The following is a 9,564-nucleotide window of genomic DNA, read 5'->3' as shown; positions in this document are numbered from 1 at the left end:
GCTTACCAACACTAAGAAAGTGGATCACATCACTCCTGTTCGGAAATCTTTACACTGGCTTCCTGTGTGTCAAATAATTGATTTCAAAATACTGCTGTTGGTTTATAAAGCATTGGTTTAGGCCCAAAATACATTTCTGACCTACAGCTAAATTATGAACCATCCAGGACTCTCAGGTCTTCAGGGACTGGTTAGCTTTCTNTAGTATAATAGGTGAGCTTTAAAGGTCCCATGTCATGGCCATTTCTACAGATCATAATTCCATTGTTGAGGTCTACTAGAATAGATGTACATTGTGCAAATTGCACAATGTACATCTATTCTAGTAGACCTCAACAATGGAATTATGATCTGTAGAAATGGCCATGACATGGGACCTTTAAAGCTCACCTATTATACTATATGTGAACAATATATTATAAGGCCATATCTATACAAAACATGTCACTGAAGTCAGGGCCGTATCCAGGATTTCCTAAATACAGAGGTCCAAATATGTTGGGGTTCGGGGGACACCCCCTGAGATTTTGGGGATTTTCATGATCTAGTTAGGTGCTTTTTAAGTCCTGTGGGGGGTCACACATTGGATAATATATTGATTTCAAACTATGTCAGTGGGCTGACAATGTCAGCATAAATTATTTTTGATAGTGTAATGCATAACAATCAGCTGATTGTTACTATTAATGATCTGGACATGCAGAAGAGGCTAAAATGATCACAAAACATTGTCAACATTCATTTTCCACGTCTGTCTCCTTTCCATAACCGGCAGCCTCTCTTCCATCTTCTTGAGTCCTCATTCTCTTGAGTCTCTCTTCCTGTTCATTACTCTCTCTGTCCTCTACTCTCTCTTTTTTCAATTTCTCCCTCGTTGTTCACTTTTTGCTCCTCCTCACTTGTCACTCCTGCCAGTGAATTAAAAGCAATTCAGCAATTTAGTTCATTTCACTTGTTTGTTTGCATTCTTTTTGTTTTATACAATTGTATGTTATTATGACATCATAACTGCAATAGATGTATGTTTTAAAATGATGCTTATTGTAAATGAAGACTATTGTTATAGATATATAGATAGATAGATGGATGGATGGATGGATAGATAGATAGATGGATAGATAGATAGATAGATAGATAGATGGATAGATAGATGGATAGATAGATAGATGGATAGATAGATAGATAGATAGATAGATAAATAGATAGATAAATAGATGGGGTTATTAAGCCTACATTCTTTTGTGTGACTGTACCTGCAGTTCCTCCCTGACTTCCATCACTTTCTCTCTCTCTCTCTCTCTCTCTGCCTGTCCTGTCTCTTCCTTACCAAAGCTGAGCTTTGACTGACGTAGTCTTTTCATTATATCTGAGTCAGTGTAAAAAGAAAACAATAACATTTTATATCTTCAATGTTTACTCAAATTGAAATGAAAGAAAAGCATTACAACGTTTGTTTAAAGGTAATCTTTCTGACATTGGATGAATGTAGTTAACTTTAGCTCTCTAGCTAGTTTATTCACGCAATTTAAANTGGCTCCCCGGTTTGTGGGTCCTTTTCCCATCACCAAGGTCATCAACCCGGTTTCAGTGAGACTACGGCTTCCCAGGGCCATGAAGGTACATCCCACCTTCCATGTAGGGAAACTAAAACCATTGAAGGAGAGCGCTATGGTTCCCACCGCCAAACCCCCCCCGGATGATCGATGGAGGTCCGGTTTACACAGTCAAGACACTATTGGCTAGTCGGAAAAGGGGTAGAGGGCGACAGTTAGTTTTGTCATGTCCCTTTGTCCTGTGCTTTATGTTTATTCCCTTAATTAATTCTCCCTCTCATTTCAGGCCTCCACGCTCCCCGCCCCCTTCTGTCTCCTACGTCCTTGATTATTTCCCCCGCCCTGATTGTTTCCACCTGTGTCAACTTTACCTGTGTATATATTGTGTTAGCTCCCTCCTGTTCATTGTCAGTTCGTTGTCTCTCTATGACCTACGTTCCTGCTTACCTCACGGACTTCTCACGGATCTATGTTACTGATCACTGTTCTAGTTTTCCTCAAAAGAGTGTTTTTGTTTTCCTTGTTTTCATTACTGTGCAAATCCCAGTAAAGCCTTTATTTTGAAACACTATCCGAGTCTGAGTTTGAGTCGTGCAATTGAGTTCATGCCTCAGAGTTCACTCCTTGACAACACCCTCCACTATTTTGACTATTAGCTCTATCATGCCTCATACAGCTAAATCCTGGGATTACAAAGTCTAATTGAGGTCGTAACCAGGTTTCTTGCACACATATTACCTCAGGGACTACCTCTAGCTCATATATATTTCTTGAATTCTTGACCATTAGCTATGAGGCTTCTTGCGTTCCACTGTAGTATGTGCAGAACCATGATTAAGGATCTAACCCTCATCCTGATTTTCATTTTCCCCAGCTCCATTTATAGTTAGCATTGCATGTATCTGATCTGCTTTAATATCTTTCATGTCTAGGAATTTTCCAGCTGCCTCCACAATGGCTTTGATTCTATCACTTTTCTTTTTTAACTGTAATGNCCGGCTCGACCTTGAGAAGGAGGGAGCAACGGCCAACCGGCACACAATAACAGTGAGGGAGGCCGCGATTACGATCCCCACTCATAATGCGAGGGGCAGAGGACCGCAGGCGCGTGTAGAAGCAGAGTGGAGAAGTGGGCGATCACAGAGCCTGCCGAGGCTATAAATGACTTTGATTTGATGTTTGTAAATAGGGGGCCTAACAGAAAACTATGCAGCCGCCAGGAGCTGAATGGCAAGGTTAAGGCGGGCCGCTTGCGTGTGCCGTGTCGTATGCGTGCATTTTTTTTTCAAAGAACCCCATAGAGCTCAGTTTATAACTTGAACCCTGCATGCGCAGCTTACTTCCGGGTAAATACGTCATCCCTGCACCACTCTATATGATGTGTGCAACTGCCCTTTGTAATTCTGCATGGTTTAATAACTGTATTTGTCAGAAATCTTGTCACGCAGTATACAATTCATCAGCTTGGGGCTGGCTCACACTGACTGTAAAGAGTGTGTGAGACCACAACAAACACACAACCCACACTGTTGGAGATCTCAGATACATTTCTGTCGTGAGCTACATTTCCATCTGCTACGAACACAGACAGCAACAAGTTTAGTAGTTGTAGTTTTTTTTCATATAAGTGTACTCAGAGGTAAACTTGTTGCCAACACTAACAAAAGAGGGAAAGCATTGTGTCAAGCTTTCTGACTTTGAGTTCCTTTTCTTTTAAAATATAACTGTTGTTCGGTAAAAGAGTTGTCTTATAACATGAAGGAAAACATATATAATCCTGAACCAATGACCATGCATAGAAAGCGGTATTATTACACTACTACCTGTTTTATTACCTCTCCTTCTTTATTGTTACTTCTTTGTTACATTCACTCAGAACCAGTCCTGATTAACAATTTCATTAAGAATTAGAATTCCAACTTCTAGCCCTTTTCTCTTGGATTCTTCCACCTTCTTGTCATTTCAGACATGTCATATTGTCTTTCTGCCTGCAGACGGTTCGCCTTCATTATTTTCTCTATCATTTTCTTCCAGACCGTCCAAGTGCCGTGACCAACCTGACCCATCATGCAGGCCCGGGGGCTGGGGGGGGGCTGGGCCGTGTGGAGTGGCTGGTTCCTCTGGTGGTGGTCTCAGCTCTGACCCTTCTCTGCCTCGCCCTCCTGCTGGCTGTGCTGCTCTACTGGAGGTAACACCATCACATATCAGCCTCTGAAGAGGGGTGGGTCTAGAGATTAGAGGGTGGATGACTGAAGGGTTGCACTTTTGATTCCGCATTTGTTTATTGGTTAGGATGGGCCTCATCCCTTTGATTCATTACATGCACTAAAAAAACTGAAGGTAATTCACTTCAGAAACACTTTTTGTTATATGCCATGGAATGCTCTTACCTTCCCGATAGCAATGAATATCTTAAGTGCTTTGACAAAAAACCCATAAAAAAATGTCGTCTGTGGAAGCCGTGGCAACCAATTATTTTAGCCGGCCCGGCTAAAGTAACTGGATGGCCTACCTGCCTGTCAGCCTTCCATCTGTGCACACATTTATCTCGTGCCCTCATTGGTCATGTGCGCAATCGTGTGTGTTGGAGGAGGGGCTCTGTAAGGAAGTCTTAAGGAAGAGGCAGATTTTTTCCGGTTGTGTATTTTCAAATTCTAGCGCACTCGAGCTGGTTTCTCCATTCTTACCTACCCTACCTTTAAGTGTATTCTGTCAAACTGTTAAAATTAATATTATTGCTTTCAACTAACTTAATACAGTTATGTGAAATCTGTTGACATAATACACTAAATTAAAGTCATCGTATGAGTGGAGTTTCAGTGTGTTTCATCTTCCAGCACTGCACAGCTTCCTGATAGGCGAGTCAATGGGACTTGTTTGATGTGAATGTGTCCTTTCAGTGATGGTGAAATATTTTTGTTTTTATGATAATTTGGGGTTTTTAAGATAAGATTTAGTACATTTAATAAACTGTTGAAGTATATAAATCAAACCCGATTATGAATGTATAATTTATTTTAAAGTTTCCTTTTAAGTCATTGAACAACCAAGTCCAGACGTGATGTTCATACATGACAATGTCTATAGTTCTGTACAGCCTCTAATGGAGGAGGTCAGGGTTGATGGTTGAGTTCTGACCCTGACACCGGAGACTTGCTGTTTGCATCATACTAACAGTCCACAGGGATTTTATTTTGACATTGTTGTTCTATGTCAATGATGATAAAGAGTGGTTGTAGAAAGTATTATTGGACATCACCCTACTGTTCTCCCTTGCTGAGGTGCAAAAGTTGGTATACAGATCCTGGTTCAACTGTCAGTCCATACTGTAATTGCTTTAGTCCAAGCAGTAGACAAAAGGAACCAACCACACCAAACAATTGTTCTGTTTAGCTACAATGAGCACATACACTATTTAGTAATATCCAAAATGTCCAAACCACTGTTGGTACATTCTATTTGTATGACCAGAGGACCATTTGATCATTGAGATGAATTATTTGTTTGAGAAAAGTAAATCCGAGATTGAGGCATGCCGCGTCTCAGCTCGAGAGTTTATCATGCTGCAGCATCAGAAAACCCACAACGCATCAGCACCAACATTCCGTTTTACAGCATAAAGGAAATACATGAAAGATATTATGGTAGAAGAGCAATTCAATCTTTATTATTTTGAGTTCCATGGATCCTTTTAGGAGGGGTTCAAGGGAAGAAGCCACTTGTATGTATGATATAAAGTGGACACATGAGCAGGGCACTGAGCACTCATGCTTTATGCTTCATCAGAAAAAATATGACTGTTGTATAGTTCTTTAGTTTGAGACAGGCTTCGTTGTGTCAATAGACAAAACTATTTGTTCCATGTGAGCAGGGCCATATCCAGGATTTCCTAAATACCGAGGTCCAAATAAGTTAGGGGTGTTCGGGGGACACCCCCCGAGATTTTTTGGGATTTTCATGATCTAGTTAGGTGCTTTTTAAGTCCTGTGGGGGGTCACACATTGGATAATATATTGATTTCAAACTATGTCAGTGGGCTGACAATGTCAGCATAAATNCAACGTAATGTCAATTTTTCTTTTCACTATCTTAGTTTTCGGTAACACCTCCGTCGACCTTTTAAGGATCTGTACTTTCTATAATTCTGTCTAGTCTATGTACGTTACAATTGATATTTACCTCGACCCTTTTACTTTTAGTCCCTCTTCCCAAATCTAGAATTAGAACCAGACTATTAGTACCAAGCCACGTGTACGTGATGTCGACCTTGCTGCCGTACACCGGAGTAATCGATTTACCAGTTCTTAAGTTCTTTATGACTAATATATACACAGAATACCCTCCAACGCTGGGACTCCATCGTATACACACGTTTCCTTTGGACCAATGCTGGAGTTCATCTGATAAAAGTAAGGCCTGTGAAATCGACATATTCCGTAGCTATCCTCCGATTATAGTTTTTATCCACCTCATCCGACACGGTACTAAGGAGTGTGTTCTTACCACAACCGTCGTATATCCCTCCACGCTTTAGAGGACTCTACTATAGCCCTCACATAATTATCATCACCTGGTAAACGTTGGGATCCTTTGCTGTGTTCTAATTGTCATCCGGACCTGCATTGACAGTTAAATGATGTAGGCGTACCAAAACTTTTAGATGTGGTGACTATATATAGCACAATGATTTCTCTTTATTCGTCCGCGTTATATGTATCCTTCCTTCAAACCACACCACTAAAGTTACGTGTGTTGTCTAACCGTCATAAATCTCTCATACCCGACTCGTTGGTATGTCTATCATTGCGCCTTGATGACAGTCACCTTCTCTTACGACCTCTTCCTTTCTGTGTCAAGTACGGACGTACTCTACCTGTACCGTGGTTCTCATTCTACATGTGTCCCCTTGTCCATGAGGTTACGGAACCTAGACTGTAATCACAGTCTGACAAACCAAGTATGTACGCTTACCACCAAAACTTATCGGAGTGACATCCTTACTGGATAGGTCAGCCACCCGATCCTCCTCACTGGTAACCAGATAGGTCACCGTAATGATTCTTACTCTATGACTTCCACCCCCAATAATACTACGTCTTCCCTCCCACATTATTGGTCCACCCACCCGAAACGATTTCGACTAACCCCTTTAAATCCTCGACTACCACACTCTCACGCCCCTCAATTGTGGACATCTGTCAAGGTCTCCCTATGCCTCCCGTATCTCCACAGTAATGCCTTCGGCCGGTTTATTGCGTTCGTATATGACTCTACGCTCGTCTCCTTGTCACCTATGGGTTTTGTGTGTTAGTGGCCATCTTCCTTTCCACCAGCGGTACCGGACCTCTACTCCTTACGCCTTTGCGTCCCCGTATAATTTCTGCGCTTGTAATTGCACGTCAAGTCCACCTCTTAATTTCTTTTTTGGTAACTGCGTTCTTTCATTACACATATCGGTCAACAACGTTGTCCCTTTTCCCCGTTAGACGACCCCAGCCTGTTCCCTGTTAAATTTCGTATATGTCTTTTTCCTCGCCGTTTTGCTCCGCTCCTCTTAAACGGCGACTGCTAACCCGTCTCCTCATTTACATGCCCCGCGCCCCCGCCCGGCCCCCCCCCCCACACTACAGACAGCGCCTACCAAATTCCGCCATATCACACTCTTCCTTAGGAATTTTAGCGGTCGGAACCACCTACCCTCTCCGACCGATCACCTGTCCTATTTCTTCCTTACGTCTATACCATCCTCCGTCGAACGCCGCTCATTTGGTAATCACCCCTCGTCAAGACGGTCACTGCATAAGGTCATACCGCTCCGTTCTTTTTCTGTCGCTCAGAATCGATCAGGTCGTCTCTGTATTTCGCTGGCCACCTCGTGGCTGTCTCTCTCTTCTGTAGCGGGGGCGGCGCTACGTGCACTCCAGCCGAAGACCGTGGGGCGCAGCCTTCAACATGCTTCCGCCGGGGGCCGCCAACAGTCCTTGAGTTTTATCGGAATGTTCGCGCCATGGCCTGATGATGGTCGGGCGGTCCCTGTTCTTGGTCCGATCCACGAGGTACGATACCACGACAAATTCTGTCCAATGGATAACCTTTGATAACCTTTACCACAACTCGTCCAGAAAAGTCATTTTAGACCCTCCTGCTTCCTCGTATACCGGTTCCACCGTCGACAACACACCCTTTTCGCCTCGGTTAGAGCCGCGACCCGAAGGTAAGTTCCATTTTCGGTGCGCGCCGCTCTTTCTACTATGTCGAATTGGGCGATCATTGGATCGTCCTGGTACCGAGGTAACTGTAGGTGTGGCGCGAATACATTGTACCTACCTGTTTCTAAGGTAACAGGCCATCCGAGAGTGATACATGACCTTGTCTTTCCCCGACGACCCCCGTCCAGTCAAAAGCCGGTCTGCCGCCTAAACGCCATCTTCCGGCAGGTGCTTATTTCTACGTCGCGAGCATTCGTCCACTCATTACTACATCCTTTTTTTGTAAGCTTTTACTTTTCTACTTACCGCCTTACACATGAAATATGGCATATAAATACCACAATTCACCTTTTTCACTCCTAGAACATCATCATCCTCTTTACTCTTGGTGGTGCTGTGGGGTTGGATTTGAAGATTACTTTTTGGTGTGTTCCTGCCATTTTGTATTGTAATGCTCTGCTCCATTCCACTAGGGGTCTTATTGATTGTTACTGTTCCCCTTTATTGCTTCTGCGTATGACACTTTGTTTTTAATCTTAACCCTCTGCACCTCTCTGGCCTCTCTCTGCACTTCACATCCTCCAAACGCAGCACTGTGATCTCCTCCGCAGTTACAACATTTAACCTATGCATCCTTTTCACATTTTCCATACTCATGTTTTCCTCCGCATCTCGCACACCTTAACTGCCCTTTACACTGCTGCGCTGTGTGCCCCATTCGTTGACATGCGTAGCACCTGAGAGGTTTGGGAATGTACTCCCTAACAATGAAGTTCAAATATCCCATTTGTACTGCCTTAGGTAATGTTCTCTCAAACTGAATGAGAACTGATAATGTTTCTTTGAATGTGCCATCCCGTTTGCTTTTAAGCCTTGTGACTTCCACTACTTTACCTCCTTTTAATTCACTTTTAATATCTTCCACTGACATGTCCAATGGTACTCCTGAAATTACTCCTCTCAGTTTTGCCATTGCTCCTGGTACATGCGCCTTCATTTTCTCCCCATTCAGTGAGTTCATTCCCAGAATCTTTTCCTGCTGCTATTTGTTATTGGCATGTATCAAAACCCGCTTGTTGTTCATGAATTTAGCAAATTTAATTTTTCCAATCTCTTTTTGCTTTGGTAAGTTTAATCGGGTGGTAATGCCCACCATCCTGATTGAATTCTATTACAACTTTCCACTCGTGTTCTAGTTCTATTGTCAGATGGAGTAACAGGATACAAAAGAAGTAATTAAGAAGAAGATTATGTTTGTGGGTTTTTCTATGACCTAACGTAACAACACGTTCTACGTGCACACAATTGCACGACCACACAAGAAGAACAAGAGACGACACGGTCCAATGTCGGACCAGGCGGGACCGAGGCGAACGGGGCCACAGCAGGACTAGCCGTGTGTAAGCGACGCGCCTACTAATCTTCGGACTCTCCTTAACTCCCAGAGCCCGCGCCTTCGTCGGCGGGGGTTGCCCTCAATTGCCAGCCTCTTTCTCACTTTCAGCCCTGCCGCACTGTCTTTCAGAAGTCTCTCTTACTTTGACCTAAGAGGCTGCCCCATCGTAACCCTGACAATATAACCGCCTAAACGATTTGACATGTACTCACCCTAAAGTAAAGGACAGTGGCGAGTCTACCATCGTTTCTGTGTTATACCTTAACCTACTATAAGGTTTCGGAAACGGCTCCTTCCTTCTGACACTCTCTTTCTCTATCAGTCAATCTCGCTCTTCAACAGCCTAACCAGCCCACTCCGTCTGTTCCGATAGTTCTTTTAGTTTAGTCAGTTTCACAGCGTTCGT

General features: G+C 43.2%; 1 protein-coding gene across 1 annotated transcript in view; it reads right to left on the bottom strand.

Annotated features, from left to right (window-relative positions):
- Positions 1–9,564, bottom strand: part of LOC104966523 (cugbp, Elav-like family member 2) — a 334,875-nt gene that overhangs the window by 322,290 nt on the left and 3,021 nt on the right. The window lies entirely within an intron of this gene.

The sequence above is a fragment of the Notothenia coriiceps genome, unplaced genomic scaffold (assembly GCF_000735185.1).
Source record: "Notothenia coriiceps isolate Sejong01 unplaced genomic scaffold, NC01 NC01_scaffold00037246, whole genome shotgun sequence".
Lineage (NCBI taxonomy): Eukaryota > Metazoa > Chordata > Actinopteri > Perciformes > Nototheniidae > Notothenia > Notothenia coriiceps.
The sequence above is the reverse complement of the archived record's forward strand: the minus strand, read 5'-3'. Positions and strand labels throughout refer to the sequence as shown.